General features: G+C 37.3%; 1 protein-coding gene across 1 annotated transcript in view; it reads right to left on the bottom strand.

The window, feature by feature from the left end:
- Positions 1 to 18,475, bottom strand: part of NDNF (neuron derived neurotrophic factor) — a 40,893-nt gene that overhangs the window by 9,570 nt on the left and 12,848 nt on the right. The window lies entirely within an intron of this gene.

Below are 18,475 nucleotides of genomic sequence, written 5' to 3'. Positions count from 1 at the left end.
GGAAAGAGGACTCTTCCTGAGTCCAGACCGAGTGCTCTATCCATCATGCCACCTAACTTCCCTAGAGAGAAAGAAGAAGTGTGAAGGACAGAAACAGAATGAACCTCGAAGCAGAGAATGACAGCTCCAAAGTTCTGAGATGGGACACCTGTTGAATTCAGTCCCTGAAATCCCAGAATATGGACAGAGCCCCAGAATTTCCCGTCCATCGGTGATGTATACACACATGGTCCCCAAAGTTCACTGATCTCATACCCTTGTCAACACAGCCACCTGTGGGGTTCAGAATCATGTCCACAGAACCACCGAGGAGGACATGAGTCTACCATCCGACATTTAGGCATTTTGAGATAATTTCTGAGCCCCTATCTCAGCTGTACAATGCATTGTGTGTATTTCCTTGCTTTGTGTCTTCCGCTAATTTAATGTGTCTTCTCTGATTTTATCCAAGTTATTGATAAAATCTGACTTTAATCACAATGAGTTCTCACAGGATCATGGATGTAGAGCTGGAAGGGTCTTTAGAAAACATTTGTTTACCTTCACCAATTTTAAAGATGAGAAACTGAGGCAGATACTGGTTAAGTGACTTGTTCAAGGTCATACTGCTAGGAAGAGTCTCAGGAAGGATTTTAACCCAGTTTTTCCTGACTCCTCGTGGAATACTCCTTTGATTAACAGTTCTTCAGTAATCCAAAAGGGGAATATTTTCTTAAAGAAATTGCTGTATATTCTTATTCCAAATAAAAGAAGCTAATATTTTCATTGTAGGAACTTTTGTACTGAGTTAAATGCAGGAGTGCATTTAATTGACTGGTTGGGTCAATTTGGCTTTTTTAAACAAAATTTGATTTTTAAAATAAAAACTGAAAGATCTGAGTTCTATTATAATTATTTTAATTGATTTTTACTTTTCCAATGAAAATTCTTTCTCCTTTTCCATCTCCTCTCCCACCCTCACAGAAAAGAAATCTTTCTCCTAATCGATCTGATGGTTGATTTTGATCTTTGCCTTAATAATTTAACATTTTACACACATAATGCTATTTGAAAGTGTTTTCTACATTGGTGGGCTCTAAAGTATAATTATTTTTGAGGTGGGTGAGGGGAGAGATGGGGAGAAAAAAATTGGAATTCAAAATCTTGTGGAAGTGAATGCTGAAAGCTGAAAATAAATAAATTACATTTTAATAATTATTTTCTTCCTCTCTTTCTAGTGTCCATTCTAATAGGCATTTCATGATGTCAAATTTCAATAAAAGTATAAAAAGTTGACCTTTTGAAATTGATATATTATTTAGAAAATGTATTGTGTTCTCCCTTCTACAGCACTGGACAATTAGTTCATTAATTAGGTGAAAGGTTAATTTGTTATTTTTACAAAACATATCTGTGAAACTATAAACACTTCTCCTCAAATATTATTTGCCAATGTATCTTTTATTCAAAATAAAACCTTACTTTGATTTTCTTTGGAAGAAGATCCATATATTAAATTAAATATTTTTTTCCTACAAAATGAAAATGTTTTCCTGCTGTCAGTCACATTAAATAGGTACTGGACACTTCAAATACTAAATGTAAGTACCAAACACTTCAAATAACCACCTAAAAGCATTTCTTCTTAAGAACAAATGCAAAGCAAAGTGTAGAGTTTTCTTCTCTAGGATTGCAAAAGTGCCCTCTAATGGTATATCCTTTCCTTTTTCTGATTTTCAGTTTCAGTTTCTTCTTGTTAGTCAAAAGGAGGAGGAAATTTCAAGAGGAAAATGGAACTAGGTTTTATTTCACTTTTATTCCTTTTTATTTCCCCTCTCCCCTTTATCTGTAAGTATAAGATGGTAAACTGGGAAATCCAGCAGAGATGGATCCAAAAATTCTCCACCTACCCCAGGAGAAATTGTAGAACTATGCCAAATATAATTTCTGGTTGAGCTAACTAACCCTGGTCAATTTCCAAGGAGTTCTAATAATTAGTGTTTCTCACGATGATCTAATGACTGGTAACAGCCTCTAGTGAACTGCTTAGAAAATTATGAAAGAACAGAATCCCTGCCTGGGTAAAAATCTCATTCTCATCTGAGACATTAAAAATATTGTCCCTTTTTTGGAAATTATATTACATCCTCCCAAAACTAAACTTCCGAAAGAAAGATGATAGAGTCATAAGGATATCTTAGAAAAGTTTATTCCTGGCAAACAGTGAAAAGGGATCTCTAACCTACACCATAAGTATCTCTTCATCTTAAGTGCTTTTACTCCTTACCGACTCAGTCAACATGATCCATTTTGTCACCCAAAGAGATAAATAGGTTAAAGTTTGGGATGAAAAGACCCTGGGCAGAATTGGGCTCAAATCCAAGGAAGATATATGGGAAAGATCTTTTGCATACTGGTATTTGCAGTAACCTTGTCAGCTTTCTTTCAAGAATATGCTGTTATTAGCATGTCAGCGCAGGATATCAGAATACAGGAACAGGAATAAGGGTCGTTGTTCTTTGAGGTCAACAGACAGGATTCATCAGAGACAGGAAAAAGATTAGTAGGGACAAAGACACTATAGGCATCATATGTATAAGAATGGAACATATACATGCAAGAATACTAGGTATTACAGGCACAAGAATTCTAGAAGAATAAAGAATTGTCACCAGGTCATGGTAGCCAGAAGATAAACTAAGTCACATAAATGTACATGGAATAGGACTATTGCTGGGACAATCATGCCTCCCACAGCCCAGATGGAGGTGCTCTTCCTCTCTCCACTCTGAAATTTTGAAATGATTGTTTATTTAACTTATTTGTATATATGCTGTCCCTTCCCGACACCCACCATCTCCCCAACCTTGATAAAAGGTAAACTCCTCAGGGCTAGGGCTATTTCATTGTCATCTCTCTAGTACCTAGCACAGTGCCAGGCACATAAGTGTTCCCTGAAGAAAGACAGGAAACAAGCATTCCTACAATGTACCAGGCATTGTATTCAGTGCTTTACAAGTATTATCTCATTTGGTCATCAATAATCCTTGGATGTAGGCTCTATGATTATCCCCATTTTACAGTTAAAAAAAACTGAGGCAGAGAGAGGGTAAGTCACTTGCTCAGAACTATGCAGATAGTAAATGTCTGAAGGTTTAAACTCTAGACCCACCATTCTATCCACTGCTCCACTAAATTGCCATTGGATTGGACTGAGTTCAAACTGAGGGTGTGTTGAATTATGCTGATGCCCAGCAATGATATTTAAAGAGGAAAAACAAAACAGAAGAATGATGAGAAATATTTCAGTGACATTTGGGGAAGGGGCAAAGAGGAGCTAACTCTATCCAGTGTCATGGGGAAGAAAAGTCAACAGGACATAGCTTACTGCAGAATGCCTTGAAGCAGAAGGTTAAGTAGGATGCCAACTTTGTATCAGCAGTCATCTTGGGCACCAATGGATTTGGACAAAGTTATACTGACTCCATAAAGTACTTAGAGAAACCCAGGGATTTTGCTGGCTACACAAGACTTCAGTGGCTACAAAATGAGAAATTCAAGGTCCAATACCTCTACTATTTTTCCAATACAGGAAAAAATCTATATTTGAAATATAATGGAACAAACATCTGCTTTCTCTGTGATTCCTCAACAGCTACGGGAGACATTGGTACTTCAAAATGAATAGGTTTTAAAACAGGGAATGCTAAAAGGCAGTACAAAAATGCATGTAATGGGCATGAAAAGGCTGCAAGACATCACCAAAAAAAATTACATGGAAGAAGCAGAAAAGATATCGCCACAGAGACATGTGAAGAGGAGGAAGATGGAGCAATGACAGCGCAGTGAGCCCAAGGTAAATGACTTGCCTAGGGCCATGCAGTGAGTATTGTAAGTAGAAACTATTTCTTCCTAATTCTGAGGCTGTCTGTTTATATACCATTGTTTCAATTCACTATTAGAAAATCTAATTCAAATTCTAAAAGTAAATTTTTATTGTTTCAAAATATATAAGATTAAGAAAACGATGGTGTAGTAGAAGAGGACTAAATTTGGAGTTAAACAATAAATTACAGTTCTTCTACTATCTGTGACCTTAGAAAAATAACTTTTCCAGGACAAAGAGGAGGACGATGGAGGAGCAATGATGGGAGTGCCTCAAGTCAGAGCTGTTGCTTATGTTAAATCTTGACTGAAAGGTTACAAGAGCTGGAGGTTAAGGAGGGCATACCAAGAAAGGGGTACAGCCAATGCAGACATGGAAATGGGAGACGATGGAATGTTGTGTTGATGTTTAAGTTTGCAATAAAAATGAATATTTATGTAAAAATATAAAAGGAAATGATTTCATTTACAGTACAAAAGTGGAATTACATTATTGCATAACCCTAGGATTCTAAGATCATAGATTTACTATTGAAAGAAAACTTAGAAGTCACTAACTTCAATCCTTCATTTGACAGAGGAGGAAACTGAGGCCAGAGAAGTTGTAATTTGCCCAGAGTCACACAGCTAGTAAGTGTCTGAGTCAGAATTTGAACTCAGATCTACCTGACAGCAAGTCTAGGACCACATCCACTGTGTGACATAACCTCTTCTAACCTATAGAATCTGACAGATAAAGTACTATGATGTATAGAGCATTGGATATGGCATCAGAAAGACCTAAATTCAGGTTCTACCTAAGCCATTTGCTAGTCATAATTTTGAGAAAGTCATTTAATGTCCCCAGGTCTCAGTTTACTCATCTGTAAAATGAAAGTGTTGGACTCAAAGGCATCCAAAGTCCCCTCAAGTTAGAAACTGATGATCCACATGAATATTCCTGTGCTGGCGCAAATAACATAAAAATGGTGACAAGTTCCATACAGGAGTTTTATTACGCAAAATGGGGAATAGGGAGCAGCTTCATTTCTACCATTTGCTACTTGTGTGACTGGGAAAATCACTTAATCTCCACATTTCTCAGTTTCCTCATCTTTAAATGAAGGCTTTGGGTTAGGTGACCTCTCATGTACCTCTCAGTTCTAAATCTATGTGCCTGGGGTCTTCTTGGACAAGTTTGACAGGCACACGTGAAAATGTAATTAAGATGAATTGCATAAGCTCTCAATGATTTGCTCCTCAGAAAACATTCAGGTTTCTTGCACAACCTTTTGCAATTTAGAAGGACTAGAAATTGAGTTAAAATACACAGTGCTTGGCACATAGTAGGCATTTAATAAAGGTTCATTGACTTGATTTAATTTGATATGACCCCTTCTGTCCCTTGGGGGAGAAAGGGGGGGGGGGGGGAAGTAGCACAGAGGAATAGGAATTTACTTGAAGCAAATCGGTCTGGAATAAATAAAATTGAATGTTTAATTACAGGGAACTGGGAGTGCCTGCTTATGATTCACTGAGGCTGATTCCAAGGACCGCCTGTCACAGAGATTGCTGGGTTATATTGCCCACTTCCTTTCCTGGAGCATCTTAAAACTACTTAACTCTTTTCAAAGCCTATTTTAAAGCTCTGGAGTATTTCTTTTTCTTTAAATTCCCCATTTCAAGGCTGATAAGAAATCTGCAACAATCGATCTATAACAATGGATCAAAGAAATCTTTGTGAAAGGTGTTTTCAGGTGTATTCAGGCCCTGGTCTACTCTAACAAGTGAAAGGCCAAAGAATGTCACCCTCCAAATTCTCCCCATCCTAATGAAAGACCGTAGGCTTTGTTGGATAGAGAGTACTGAACTAGGAGAGAAGAATCCCTGGATTTGAATCCTACTTCCAGAGTTTAGGACCTCTAGGCAATTCCCATAGCTTCCCCAAGACTCAGTTTTCTAATCAATAAAATGAGGATGATAATATATTATAGGGTGATTATGAGCGTCAAATTGGTTCATGTGTGTAAAGTGCTTTGCTGTCATTTCAAGATTTAATAACATACTCTTAGAGTCAAAAAATAATTCCAAATTATCAACTCCAAGGAATTCATTTTGAGCGTTTGGGGTTTGTATTAGAAACAAACTTGAAAAAGTCTTGTTTGTTAGTCAAGCATCTAACTTTCCAAATGAATTCCTGTTAATATGAAATTTTGAAACTGAATTTCCCATGCCCTTCTGTAGCTGAAAGGAAAATAGAGAATAACAAAACAGTGTATCTGGCATGCTTACAGAATATGCCCTCTTCCACTAGGCTCTTGGAAAGACGAGGAGTGCTTGGCTTGGTAACTATATAAATAATGTGTTAGCTTTCATTGGCATGACAAATTGAAACTCAGGCCACCTCTGCCCTATTGAGATAGCAATCCATCACAGGTCACTTCGTGTGTGTGTTGTGTTGTGTTGTGTTGTGTTGTGTTGTATATGTGGGTTTATTTTATTATTTATTTGTTTGTTTGTTGGAGGCTGGGTCTTTCTATCTTGCCTGAGTCAGAAGTTCAATAGCCATTCCTGAGCTGATCCCGAAACTGGTCAGCATGATTCCAATAATGATATGCACAAGAGCTATGATTGTTCAATTTTTTTTTTTGGACCAGGGACAATCCACCCCTCCTTAGCAAACCTAGTGGCTTACAGTGGTGTCAGATTTAATGTAGACCTCCCAGCGGTTGTAACCAACCCCACTGCTGCTAAGAAATCTCAAGTTAAAGTAGTCTGTTACTCTCAGCCACCTCCCACAGAAGAGATTACCGGTGCGCATCATCATGCCCATCCTCCCTAAATACTTCTGACATAGAATACTCCTACTCACTTTGAGGCTTTTAGGATTCCCCATACCAATAATCCATGGATTGGGGGACCTTCCCATGCAATTCAATTGCAATGTGTCATTTTCCTCCTCCCTTCCCCCCTTTTCAGCTTACCATTTTCCCCAAATTACTACCCACTTTCATTCTTAAAGGAAAATGAATTAGAGTGAAAAAATATCAAACTAAAACTTGAATAGTTTCCATTCTGTCACTCACTCCCACTTGCCCCTTCAGTGCAAAATGTTTGAATAGAACCTTAAACCATCAAATTTAACTTTTATTCATTTTACAAAGGAGAAAATTGATCTCCAGAGAATGAATGACTTGCCCAAGGTTAGTAGTAGGAGAAATGGGATTTGAACACAGTTCCTCTAACTCCAAGTTCCGTGCTCTTTCTACTCTGCTACTCTACTCAAAAGAGAAGTCTGAGAGATCCTTATTTTCAAAGATGTTCTGAACAATCCTTGTAAGAAAGATCAAATCTATGGGATAAGAATAATTTAAATCCATAGAGAAGTTTGCTGGTGATCAAGCAAGTTTTGTTTATTTCATTTGCGATGGTTTATTGTTGTTGATGATGGTGGTGGTGGTGATGATGATTTTTATTGCTATTTCTATTATTTTACTTGAGGTAATATTCATGTAACGCTCTAAGATACATAAAGCACATTGCCTATGTGATCCTAACTATCTCATGAGATCCTAACAACCATCCTAGGAGGTAAATGCTATTGGCATTTTTACAGATTTGGAAACAGCATTTTACAGATTACGTCCCATTTTACAGATTAAGAAACCAAGACTGAGAAAAAAATCAAGTGATTTACCCAGGGTCACATAGTTAAATAAATGTCTGAGTCGAGATCTGAACTCATTTCTTCCTGGTTTCAAGTCCAAGCACCTTCCTTCCCTTGGCCTCCATTTTTAATGTAAATATGAGATATGACAGAAATGACCAAAGTGAACACTCTGTGAATCCAAGTAGTGCACCAATCTCAGCCACTGGAAGAGCCCAGTTAAGGTTGGATTGGAGAACCATTTTTCAGACAGATAAAAGGGAAAATTCTAGTTCAGATTTGGGCTGGAGCTCCCTACCAACTCTGAGACTCTGAGACAACTCTGAGTCTAATTTCATGAAAAGAAGCAGAAATCTCCCCCTCAGAGGTACAGGGAAGCGCACTGAGAACTGGCTCCAGATCTTCATTTTGAGATCAGCTCTCTACCACTCCATGCTACCTCCCAAATAAGTGTTATAATACCCAAGGTAGAGCTGAGATGCAAATCTGGTCTCAATTTCAGATCAGGAGCTTTTGCTGAGTGCTTTTCTCATTTATCACACCATTAGTGATTACTGATCTAAGAGTCTAAATAGACCTTCAAAGGACAATGAAAGACTTCAAGAATTTTATCAAAGCAATGACTTATCATGGCTCAACAGGAGTAGTGATATCTCATCAGAGAGGTGGTAAATTAAAAGTATGAGAAATTAAAAATATGAAATTACATTGTCAGACAAGGGAAACCATCAAATGAGGGGAAATAGTTGCATCAAATATCTCTAATCCAGGCCTGATATCAAAGATGTATAGAAAAGTAACAGTAACATATAGAAGTCCCTAAACCATTTCCCAATGGATATGAACAAGCAATTCTCTACAAAAATGAAAATTATTCGCAACTAAAAATAATGCTCAGAATTGCCAATAACTAGGAAAATACAAATCAAAACAACTCTGAGGTTCCATCTCCCACCAAGGAAATTGCCAAATATAACAAAAAATTGAAGTCATCAATGTTGAAGGGGCTGTAATACAACAGATACTCTACTACATGGCTGAGGAATTGTCCCAGCATTCAGAGGAGGGGAGAAACAATGAATTATGTTGTTGTTTTTTAATTGATGAAAGAACCATGCCTTTTGCTCAGAGGTCCCACTGCTAAGCATATACCCCGTGGTGGTTAAAAACAGAAAGAAATATTCACCAAAATGTTCATAGTAGAACTTTTTAGTAGCAAAGAAATGGGAGGGAAAAGAAATAGATGCCCATGAATTGGACAAGTGGCAAAAACAAGTTGTGCTATATGAGTGTAACAATAGGATATTCCCGAATTGTAAAAAAAATGGTAAATAGAAACAATGCATGGAAACATGAGGAAAATTACATGAACTGATGCCAAGTGAAATAAGCAGAGCTAGAAAAGTGATAACAAGTAGAAATGTGCTGCTAAATGCTTAACAACTGACTCTCTGAGGGGAAAAGTGTATTCATTAGGTTTTATCTGTATTATTCACATTTTCTTCATTGCTTTCTTAATTCTAGATAGTCAACAAATCAATAAATCAATTCCTGATTTGTAGTATTTGCTGATTTCCAAAGTGTAAGTGCTCACAAAGAAAAGTTAACAATTGACTCTCGTGAGACCATTTGAGCTGGTTCTTCCACAGCCTTGAGTTCACAACAACCTCAAAATGAAACAGAATGCCTGATAATTATAATTACTAAATTTGGTCTTGGAAAAGAATTAAGAAAATGAACTCACTGGATTCACTGCAGAAGGGGAGATTATGGGTATGTAATATTGCTTACATGATAAGGTCAATGTGTTCGTTACTTTAGATGGATTTATTTTCTTCTTTTTCCTTTTAAATCTTAATTACAAGGAATGACTTCTCAGAAGAGGAGAGAGAAAAGAATATATTTGGAAATGAATGTGATGTAAAAAGGAAAAAATATTAATGAAATGAGATAACGTAAAAATATCAAGAAAAGTCATCACTGAAAACATAAAGATGGAAAGAAAGAAGGAAGGAAGGAAAGGAAGGAAGGAAGAATAAGAAGGAAAAATTGCGTGATCCACTCACTTTCTGAACTCCTCTACCTTTTCTTCAGAAGTCTTCTTCCTCCTCAAGTATTCCTCACTCCATTTCAGATTCCCTTTATATGTTGACTTCCCCCATGAACACATAACTTCATTGAGGGCAGAGCCTTTCTTGTTTACTTCTGTGTAAATCCACACTGTTTGGCACATAGCAAGTGCTGAATAAGTGCTCTAGCTGTCTATTTTTTATTTATCCATCTGTCCCTCTATCAGAACCTAGGTGGTGCAGTGGATAGAATGTCAGTGCAGTAGTCAGGAGGACCTGAGTTCAAATCTCACCTCAGACACCTGACACTTACTAGCTGTGTGACCTTGGGCAAGTCACTTAACCCCATTCACCTCATCCTGAGTCATCTCCAGTCATCCTGATGAATATCTGATCACTGGATTCACATGGCTCTGGAGGAAAAGCGAGGCAAGTGACCCGCACAGCCCTCCCTCACTCAAAACAAAGTCAAGTGCAAGTCAGGTCATCATTTCTCTGATGGTATGGTCTTCTTTGTTAACAAAGAACAACACACACACATTTCTCTATCATGTACCTGGTAATTATTAGGAAATGAGCGATGTTAAAGTGTATCAATAAAACATTCATTGTAAAATACTGATAGAGAGTTTTGATTATTTAACAGAGGAATTTTAATTTGATCCATCAAGAAATATAAAACTATTCAAGTTTTAAATATCTACTGATACAAATGATATGACAAAAATTGTGTTTCATGAAAATTGAGTTAAATAATTCAGCAATAACATCCCTAAAAGAAGGAAACATGAAATCATTTGAGTTACTAATTGGGATTTGTTCATGATACAAAATGAACTGCTTCCAGGAAGTCTCCCCTGATGCAAACAACCAGAGGTCCTTACACTCCACTGAGACCTTACACAGCTGTATTCTTTGATTCTCCAATAGAATTATCTATCACCTACAAAATTCCATGGTCACTGTGTTGGTATCTAATCACCCTACTGGACTGTAAGGTCTTAGAGCACTGGGTCAGAGTCATGCACGGGTCCGGCTCAATTCTTTTGAAGATAGTAGGTACTTGATAAAGCTCTGTTCACTTTCTTTGATTTGTTGAAAGCAGAGCCAAAAGATGCTCCCACCTTCTTACTTCTCTATCATACCATATCCTGTGAACTTTTGACTATTTGACCAATCTCATATATGTGTGGATACATATATATGTTTGTATGTATATACATATATGTGTGTATACATACACACATATGTGATGTGTGTGTATGTGTGTGTATGTGTGTATATATACACACATACACACATATGACAATTTCAAATATGGTGGATGGTAGGATCAGGAGAGGCGTAAGATAAGGTGGGAAGGAGGTCAACTATACATCTGGAAGAGGAGAATAGGTTTGAAATTGAGAAGCAATTTAGAGGGCATAATATTTTCTTAGAAAGGAGTCAAAATATAATCAAATAGTGACAAAATAGAAAAACGTCAAAAGCAATAACTAGATAAATAATAGAGAGATAGATGGATGGATAGATAGATAGGTAGTGATAGAGAGATGAATAAAAGAGCATTTATTAAGCACTTACTATATACCACACATTGTGCTAGGTAAATGTCCAGCATTATTGTATCGTAAAAGGTCTTGATGTGAAGTGAGAGGGCCTGGAATTAATGCTTGCTCCATTACTTGATATCTATGTGACCCCAGACAAGTCTTTTCTCCTCTCTGGGCTTCTAAAGAATAAAGAGACTAAACCATCTCTAAGGTCCCCTTCAATCCTAAATCCTTGGGTTGGTAGAGACAATGGAAGTCATGTTCACAAAATATCCTATGGTCAAAAATAGTCAAATACTTAAATGGATCTATGGTTTCTGAGGTGGGCGTTCTTTCTAAACAGCACAGAATTTAGTCAATCCATGTCTGCTCATTCTATATGACTCATATTCATTTCTTCCCCAAAGTTCCCCACAGGCAGTCTACCCAACTGTCCAAGAAGGTTGGAAGCCTTCTTCCTCTCCCCCAATAATTCATGGTTACTGGTAGAGAGTATTCTGGCCATCCACCTTTTTTTCCTAGCATCACCACATCACCACATCACCAGTCCATCATCCCATAGGAGCATAGATCTTGAGCTAGAAGAGGAGATTAGGTCTAACTCATTCATTTTAGAGATGAGGAAACTTAGGCACAGAGGTTAAGCGACTTGCCCAGGGTAACAAAGTATCTCATAAGGGATTTGTACCTAGGTCTACCTGAGTACAAAACTTCATTTATTACTCCATATAGCCTTTCCGGAGAAGGTGATTTTTTTTCCTCATATCTTATGTTTTATGTGACTGAGTGCTCTTTCTCATTACCTGGTGAATATGTCAACACACATTTGCTATCTACTGAATATTCCATGCAGGAATCCAAAAAAGGAAAGAAAACAAAACAACCAAAAAAAATTAGAAAAATTAAAAAAAACCTGGTGTCTGACAGAAACCACCACAAAGCATATTGAGCAAAGCCAGGACCAGCCTTTCTGGAAAGTCTGAAGTAGCCCTAATGGCCGCCATTGTTAATTACATTCTTTCCATGCTATTTAAGAAAAGGGTGTAGCAAGTAGATCTCTTCTGATCTTCCCTGGAATAATCTCAAAATCCAGCTTCTGAAAATTAGTGGTGAACCCACTGAACCTTGAAAGGGTTTTTTAGGACACGTAAAAGGAACACCCAACTGAATGAATGCTGTATCCTTGCTAAATATCATTTTTCTGCTCTAGCCAAGTAATACTGCTTTTGTTAATTGTTACATGGTCTACACATGTTTAATTTTGTTTCAGTTCATAGCTAGAAGCGCGATAGATCTGAGTTGGGACCGAATTAAAATAAGGCGTGACTTGGTTAGACCTGCACTTCAGGAAAATCACTCGAGTAGGAGTATGAATAATGGATTGAAATTGGGTGAGATTTGAGGGAAGGACACCAGTTTAGGTACTGAAATAGTCCAGACAGAATAAGGTAAGTCTGAACTAGGGTTTTAGCCTTCAGAGTAAAAAGGAGATTGATGCAACACATGTAAGAATAAGAAAGACATGATTTGGCAACTGACTGCCTATCTGGTCTGGGAGAGGGAAAGTAAGGGATCAGAAGTAATAATGAACAAGTTTAAGAGAGTTCAGTCCCAAAGCATCTCAATGGTGGAGACCCCTAAGTCTTTGGCAGGGCTGGCAGGTTAGCTAGTTAAAGTCCCTCCAAGGGTGTAGTCCATTTAACAGCATTACCAGGAATCATTTGGTCGAAGACCAACTAGCCCCTACATCATTTTTGCAGAATGTTAGATAATGTATCCAATACTTCTTTTAGGCTCTGCCCCACCCTCCACTCAGAAAACATTTGAAATCAATAGAATGTTATAGAAGAAAAGCCAAGAACAGGAGCCCTGATGTTGGAATCAGAAGACCTTAGTAACACACTGCCTCTCCATGACATTGATTTATTGTTCCATGTACAAGGAGAAATCGGTTAGATTCAGTGATCTCTGAGATGCTTTCTGCTTCTAAATCCTATGATCTTATTTTTCTTGTGTTCTTTCCAGTCACTTACTCAGTTTTCCCTTCTTTTCCAACTAGACTTCATGAGAAGACTAATATGAGCACTATATATAGTTGTCATATTCATACTAAAGTGATAAACGAAACACTGGTAAAAATTATGAAAAGATCCTTGGATTGTTGAAAATGCATTTCCAGATGCCACTGCCTCTCCTCTTTAATCAACCATCCACACAGCTGATGAAATAATCTTCCTAATGCACAGGTCTAATCATGTCATTCCACTACAGAGTAACCTTCTATAGCTCCCTATTATCTCGAGGATACAATGTGAAATTTGACATTTAAAACCCTTCATGATATGGCTCCAGTCCACCTTCTCAGGCTTCCCTCATATAAGTCCTTTACAAATAGTATTTATTTCCACTTGATTGACCCACTTTGAAATTCTCTGAGCTCAGTATGCCATCTTCTACCTCTGAATATTAGCACATTATGCCCTTCCCTGGACTTACCAGGCCTGAAAAGGGGGCTCTCCTCTCCTCTGTCTCTTAACTTTGCGGGTCCATTCAAGGCATGTTTCCTGTGCTACCTTCTCCAGAGATCTAGCCCTGCTTCCTGTACTTATTGGGCTTTGCTCCCTCCTCAGATTGTGGAGTATTTACTTTTATTTGTTCATAAGCTCTATTCCACCCCTTACCCTAAGTAGCGAGTCAGTTCCTTGAGGAAACTCTTCCCTTAGCATCCAGCACAATGTTATAGACTAGCAGAGTAGCAGAGTCTTAAATGCTTCTTGGATTGGCCTGGACTGGAATTTAGACATGTATAATGCAAGGTTCAGACATAGGATTATACTTCCTGTGCATGCTTAAGTTTGCAAGAAAAATTTAATAAAGGGAACCCATCAGCATGCTATTTCACATTATCTCTGAATCAAAGTGATTTTTCCCTCTGAGCTTACAGTGGTATGTTGCTAAATTCTAAAACACAAAAGAAGAATGTTCTACTTTTCCCAGCACCAAAGGACAGAAGGTTACAAGTTCAAAGTGCCATCTGGGCATATGCTATTTGAACCTTTGAAGAAACAAGATCTCTGGGGAAAGAGGCCTTCTGATAAGTCCTCTTAGTATCTAATAAAGATGTATTAAGATGGGACAGGATCAAATCAACAAGTTTCATCTAATGCTTTTCAACTGATACTGTCAACATTGGGGGCTAACCAAAGTGCCTCTTATTTTTTCTAAACATTTTAAATGATGATCAAGTTGTGAAGACCCAGCAAATTACCTCTATTTGGAACACTAGTCAGAAGGGCTTGTCAAAGTGACCCTGGGTAAAAAGGAATGGGAAGCTGTGAGTTGAGGAGCAAGCCAGAGTCAGATTGTCTGAGGGATAGATTTCAGTTTGATCTGGCTGGAGAATCAGGGTTTATTTGTCCAGCAGATCAGGTGAAAGGTTAGGTCCCTATTAGATTAGAGGTTGAATAAAAAACAGCAGGAATCTGTCCCAGGAGACATTGAGCTGTTAGGGGTGCAAGGGTTGGGCACTCTTCCTCCTGTCTGTGATAAGCTTGATGTGCTCCATCTAAGGCCAATCATACTCTCTAACAGACAAAGCTAATTTTGACTCGGCTGAAGTATTAGGATGAACATATTTAGGGACTCTAGTTTGAGATTAAAGGATCACAGCATCCCAGATGTTGGGCTGAAAGGACTCTTAGAGATCATTGAGACCAACCGTATTTTTTTTGACTGAGTAATCTGAGGCCCAGAGAGGTTAAATGATTTGCAAAAGGTCACACAGCTAAGGTAAGAGTCAAGCCCAGGTCTTCCTGACTCAAGGTCCAATGTTCTATCCATTGTTCCACCTTGTTTTTCACTCTTCAAATATACATGCTGAAATAAAGGCAAAGGAGAATTGACTCAGTTTCTAATTTTATTTTGGGATTAAGGAATGATTCAAGAACGAGGCAACAGAAACTGTTAACAATCACTTTAACAATGCTCAACTTCATTAACAAGGGGGGGAAATGCCAATTAAAACAACTTAGAGGTAAGACAGGACATCCATCCAATGGGTAAACAGTGGAAAACAACAAAATCAAGGGTGAGGCTTATTGCCAGGTTAGCCTGAACATGGTGGCTCACTCATCCATTCTTCTGTCCAGTGGAGATGATAATAGCCCTTACATTAAAGGGCTATATGGAGGATAAAGTGAAATAATATGTTTAAAGCTTTTTTGCCAATACAAAATGGCTCTGAAATTTGTTAATTATCATCAATATTATCATTCTGAATGCTAATTTGTTGGACAGAAATCTGGCAACACACAGTAAAATATGTAAGAAGAATCATGATTTGAAGCAATAATTCCATTGTTGGGAAAGTAACTCACTTCGAGACTTAGGTAAGTGACAACCTATCTGGGCCTCAGTTTCCTCATTTATAAAAGGAGTCATTAAACAAGAGTGTCTAAGATTTCTTCCAGCTCTAAACCTGTGATGTCATGATATTATCAAAAATATTTACTCTTCCCCCAAAAAATCTTCCCTCAGCAAAAAAAATAATTAGATTCTACACATTCCAAGATTTGCTTAGCACTGTTATACGTAATAGACAAAAGTTCTTAATAGCTAAGTGTGAAATAATTGTGCAAAAGTTAAACAAGCTGTGATACAAAAATAAAGTGTACTATAACACAATTAAGATTGAGAGGCATGAGTATACAAAGAAATCCGAAAAGACCTTTAGGAAATAATGCAAGGTTATGGGAAAACTAGAAGAAAAGATTACTCACTATTCACAACCATAAGAAGAAACCTGAATAAGAATGAATGATCAAAGAATTCAAATGAGGACTTATTGGGGCTTATAGGGGGAAAGACTATGATCTTTTATGCACTGGAATTAATTAACTTAGATATAAATATTTATTTAGCAAGTTTAGGTGGTTGCAATTCTCATTCAATGTTAATTTTTAATAATTTTTATAGAGAAAAAGATGATTGAAGTTTGCAGCAAGGGAATTTCCTTTTTTAAAGTTGAAAGATGGGAATCTGTATTGTCCTTTTCAGTGAATAGCTCAAGGATAAACAGGATGAAATTATGCAGGCACAGAAGCAGCAAATGGAGAAGTCACAAAGTCACAAATTCCCGTCAGTCTTTGGAGGGAAGGATTCAGTTCTGGGCCTTCCCAATCCTCCTTCCAAACCAAGGAACGAATAAATTGAGTTAAAACAAACCAACAACTAAACAGAAAAAGGAGGAGGGGAGGACAGGCTGCAGCTGGTCAATGTTCAGGTCAAAAGAAAGTTGCTCTGGTCATTATACAATACTCAGCCTTCCAAGGAGAAAACGATTATGTGAAAAGTGCCTGTTTGTTATTACTTGGAAAGGCAGCATGTTCCTGAAACCTGGAGAACTGTCTGAGTTATGCTTTGCAACTTGTGCCTAAAACACATGCATGAGTCTCTCTACAGACACCTCTCCTACTTTACAAAATAAAAGTTGAACAATTCCATGTCATGTCTATTTCCAAATGGATTCCAATGATTTTAAAATGTCAGCATCTTTCTAGTTCAATGGAAAGTTTCTCTTAACTAGTTCCAATCTTTTTATATATTCATTGATATTTTTCTTATAAAATATAGATGTTCCCAATGCAATTTTATTAAAAATACTTGAGCACAATTTTAGAGAAATCATATGAAATTCCTTTGGAAAGGACCTTATTAACGTTATCATGACAGAAGATGAGATTAACAGAAATCAAACACTAGGAATCTGTCACTCAAATAAAGGGAAAGTATGATACAAGTACCTAATTATTGATAAGTTATATGGTAAGCAATTTCGATATGATCAGGGTTGCCAAATCACGTTTTGGGGAGAAAATCATAATGCCCTAGGTATGTACATAATTGAATTGACTTGGGCAGTGTTTTATGAAATGGACAATCTAAATAGACTGATAAGTATCAGAAAACCTGGAAAGCTCCATATCAATATGTTAGGTAATGTATTTGGTGATTGACCACACTAGCTGTTTCAGGGGGACTTAACTCTATTGAATGTATGTAAATACATTCATACAATTATTCAAAATGCATCATGAAAAATAAAAATAATATTCAATAATGATGTCTTATCCCAGCAGACTAAGTAAGGAGATTTTGTCCTGTTCTTTTGGAAAGCAGTAATCACAAGAAAGTTCAGTTCTACACATTTTCATTCCAAGGAGTATCAAGGATTCTAAATGGAAACCACTCTGCCCCCTTTACATTTTCACTGGACTCCAGCAAAATAAGCATAAATGCAAAGATTCAAGAAGTCTAGAGACCAAGCAGTCTGTTCCCGCCACTTCCTTTTATGATGATAGATTGATTCAGAAGACTACATATTTAAATTAAACTGTACAGTTTTCATGCCAAGTTTATTTAGTTTGAAAACTGTTCTTATATACTTAAAAAAAAACAGTTATGATAATTAAAATTTCAGGGGCACTAGCACACTGTTTAATTGTTTATTTGTTTTGAAAGATTACCTAAAGCAAGCTTATTTCAATGGCAGGTCGGAGAATGTAAATAATGCTTATCACTGTTTGTTTTCAATTTAAAATAAACTGGATTCCTTTAAAATCTCAGCTAAAGTCACATCTTCTGCAAGAATATTTTTCCAGATCCTCCTTAATCTTACTGCCTTACCTCGGAGATTACCTGAAATTCATCCTATGTATATTTTTGTTTGTATGTCTGTAGTTGTTTGTATGTAGTCTCTCTTGTTAGCCTGTGAGTTCCTCGAGAGCAATGTGGGGGTTTTTTGGGGGAAGAGGGTCAGTTCTTTTTTTTCTCAAAGTTTATCACAAGGCTGGGCACACAGTAAGTACTTAATAAATACTGATAGATTGGCTGGAACCATAGGATTCAGGTTGAAAATCCACTGTGCTTATTATCTGAATAACTTAAAGCAAGTTATAATCTCCCTCAGTCCCAGTTTCCTCATTTAAAAATGTCCCACCCGGCTGCTTTCTTGGACTTTATCATATACAGAAACTTATCAATCTGCAAAATGAAATCAACTCTGCAATTTACAGCTCCTCAGAAACCCCTGCCCATAGGGTCTCTCATTCCCTTTGGTTGGAAAGGTTGCTCCCAGATCCTTCATCAGTTACAATGAAGCACCCAAGGAATTCTCATCATTTCGTATCTATTCTGCTTTCTTGGACTTCATCATCTCCAGAAAGTCGTCATTCTGCAAGATGAAATCAGCCCTGAACCTTTCCCAAACTGACTGCAGGACTTTATCATGCTCTCTCCTGCCTCCGCCCCAGGGAATCTCCAACCCTAACTTTTTTCTCTGTGAT

Source organism: Notamacropus eugenii, chromosome 7 (assembly GCF_028372415.1).
Source record: "Notamacropus eugenii isolate mMacEug1 chromosome 7, mMacEug1.pri_v2, whole genome shotgun sequence".
In the NCBI taxonomy this organism is placed as follows: Eukaryota; Metazoa; Chordata; class Mammalia; order Diprotodontia; family Macropodidae; genus Notamacropus; species Notamacropus eugenii.
This window is presented reverse-complemented; position numbering and strand designations above follow the sequence as displayed.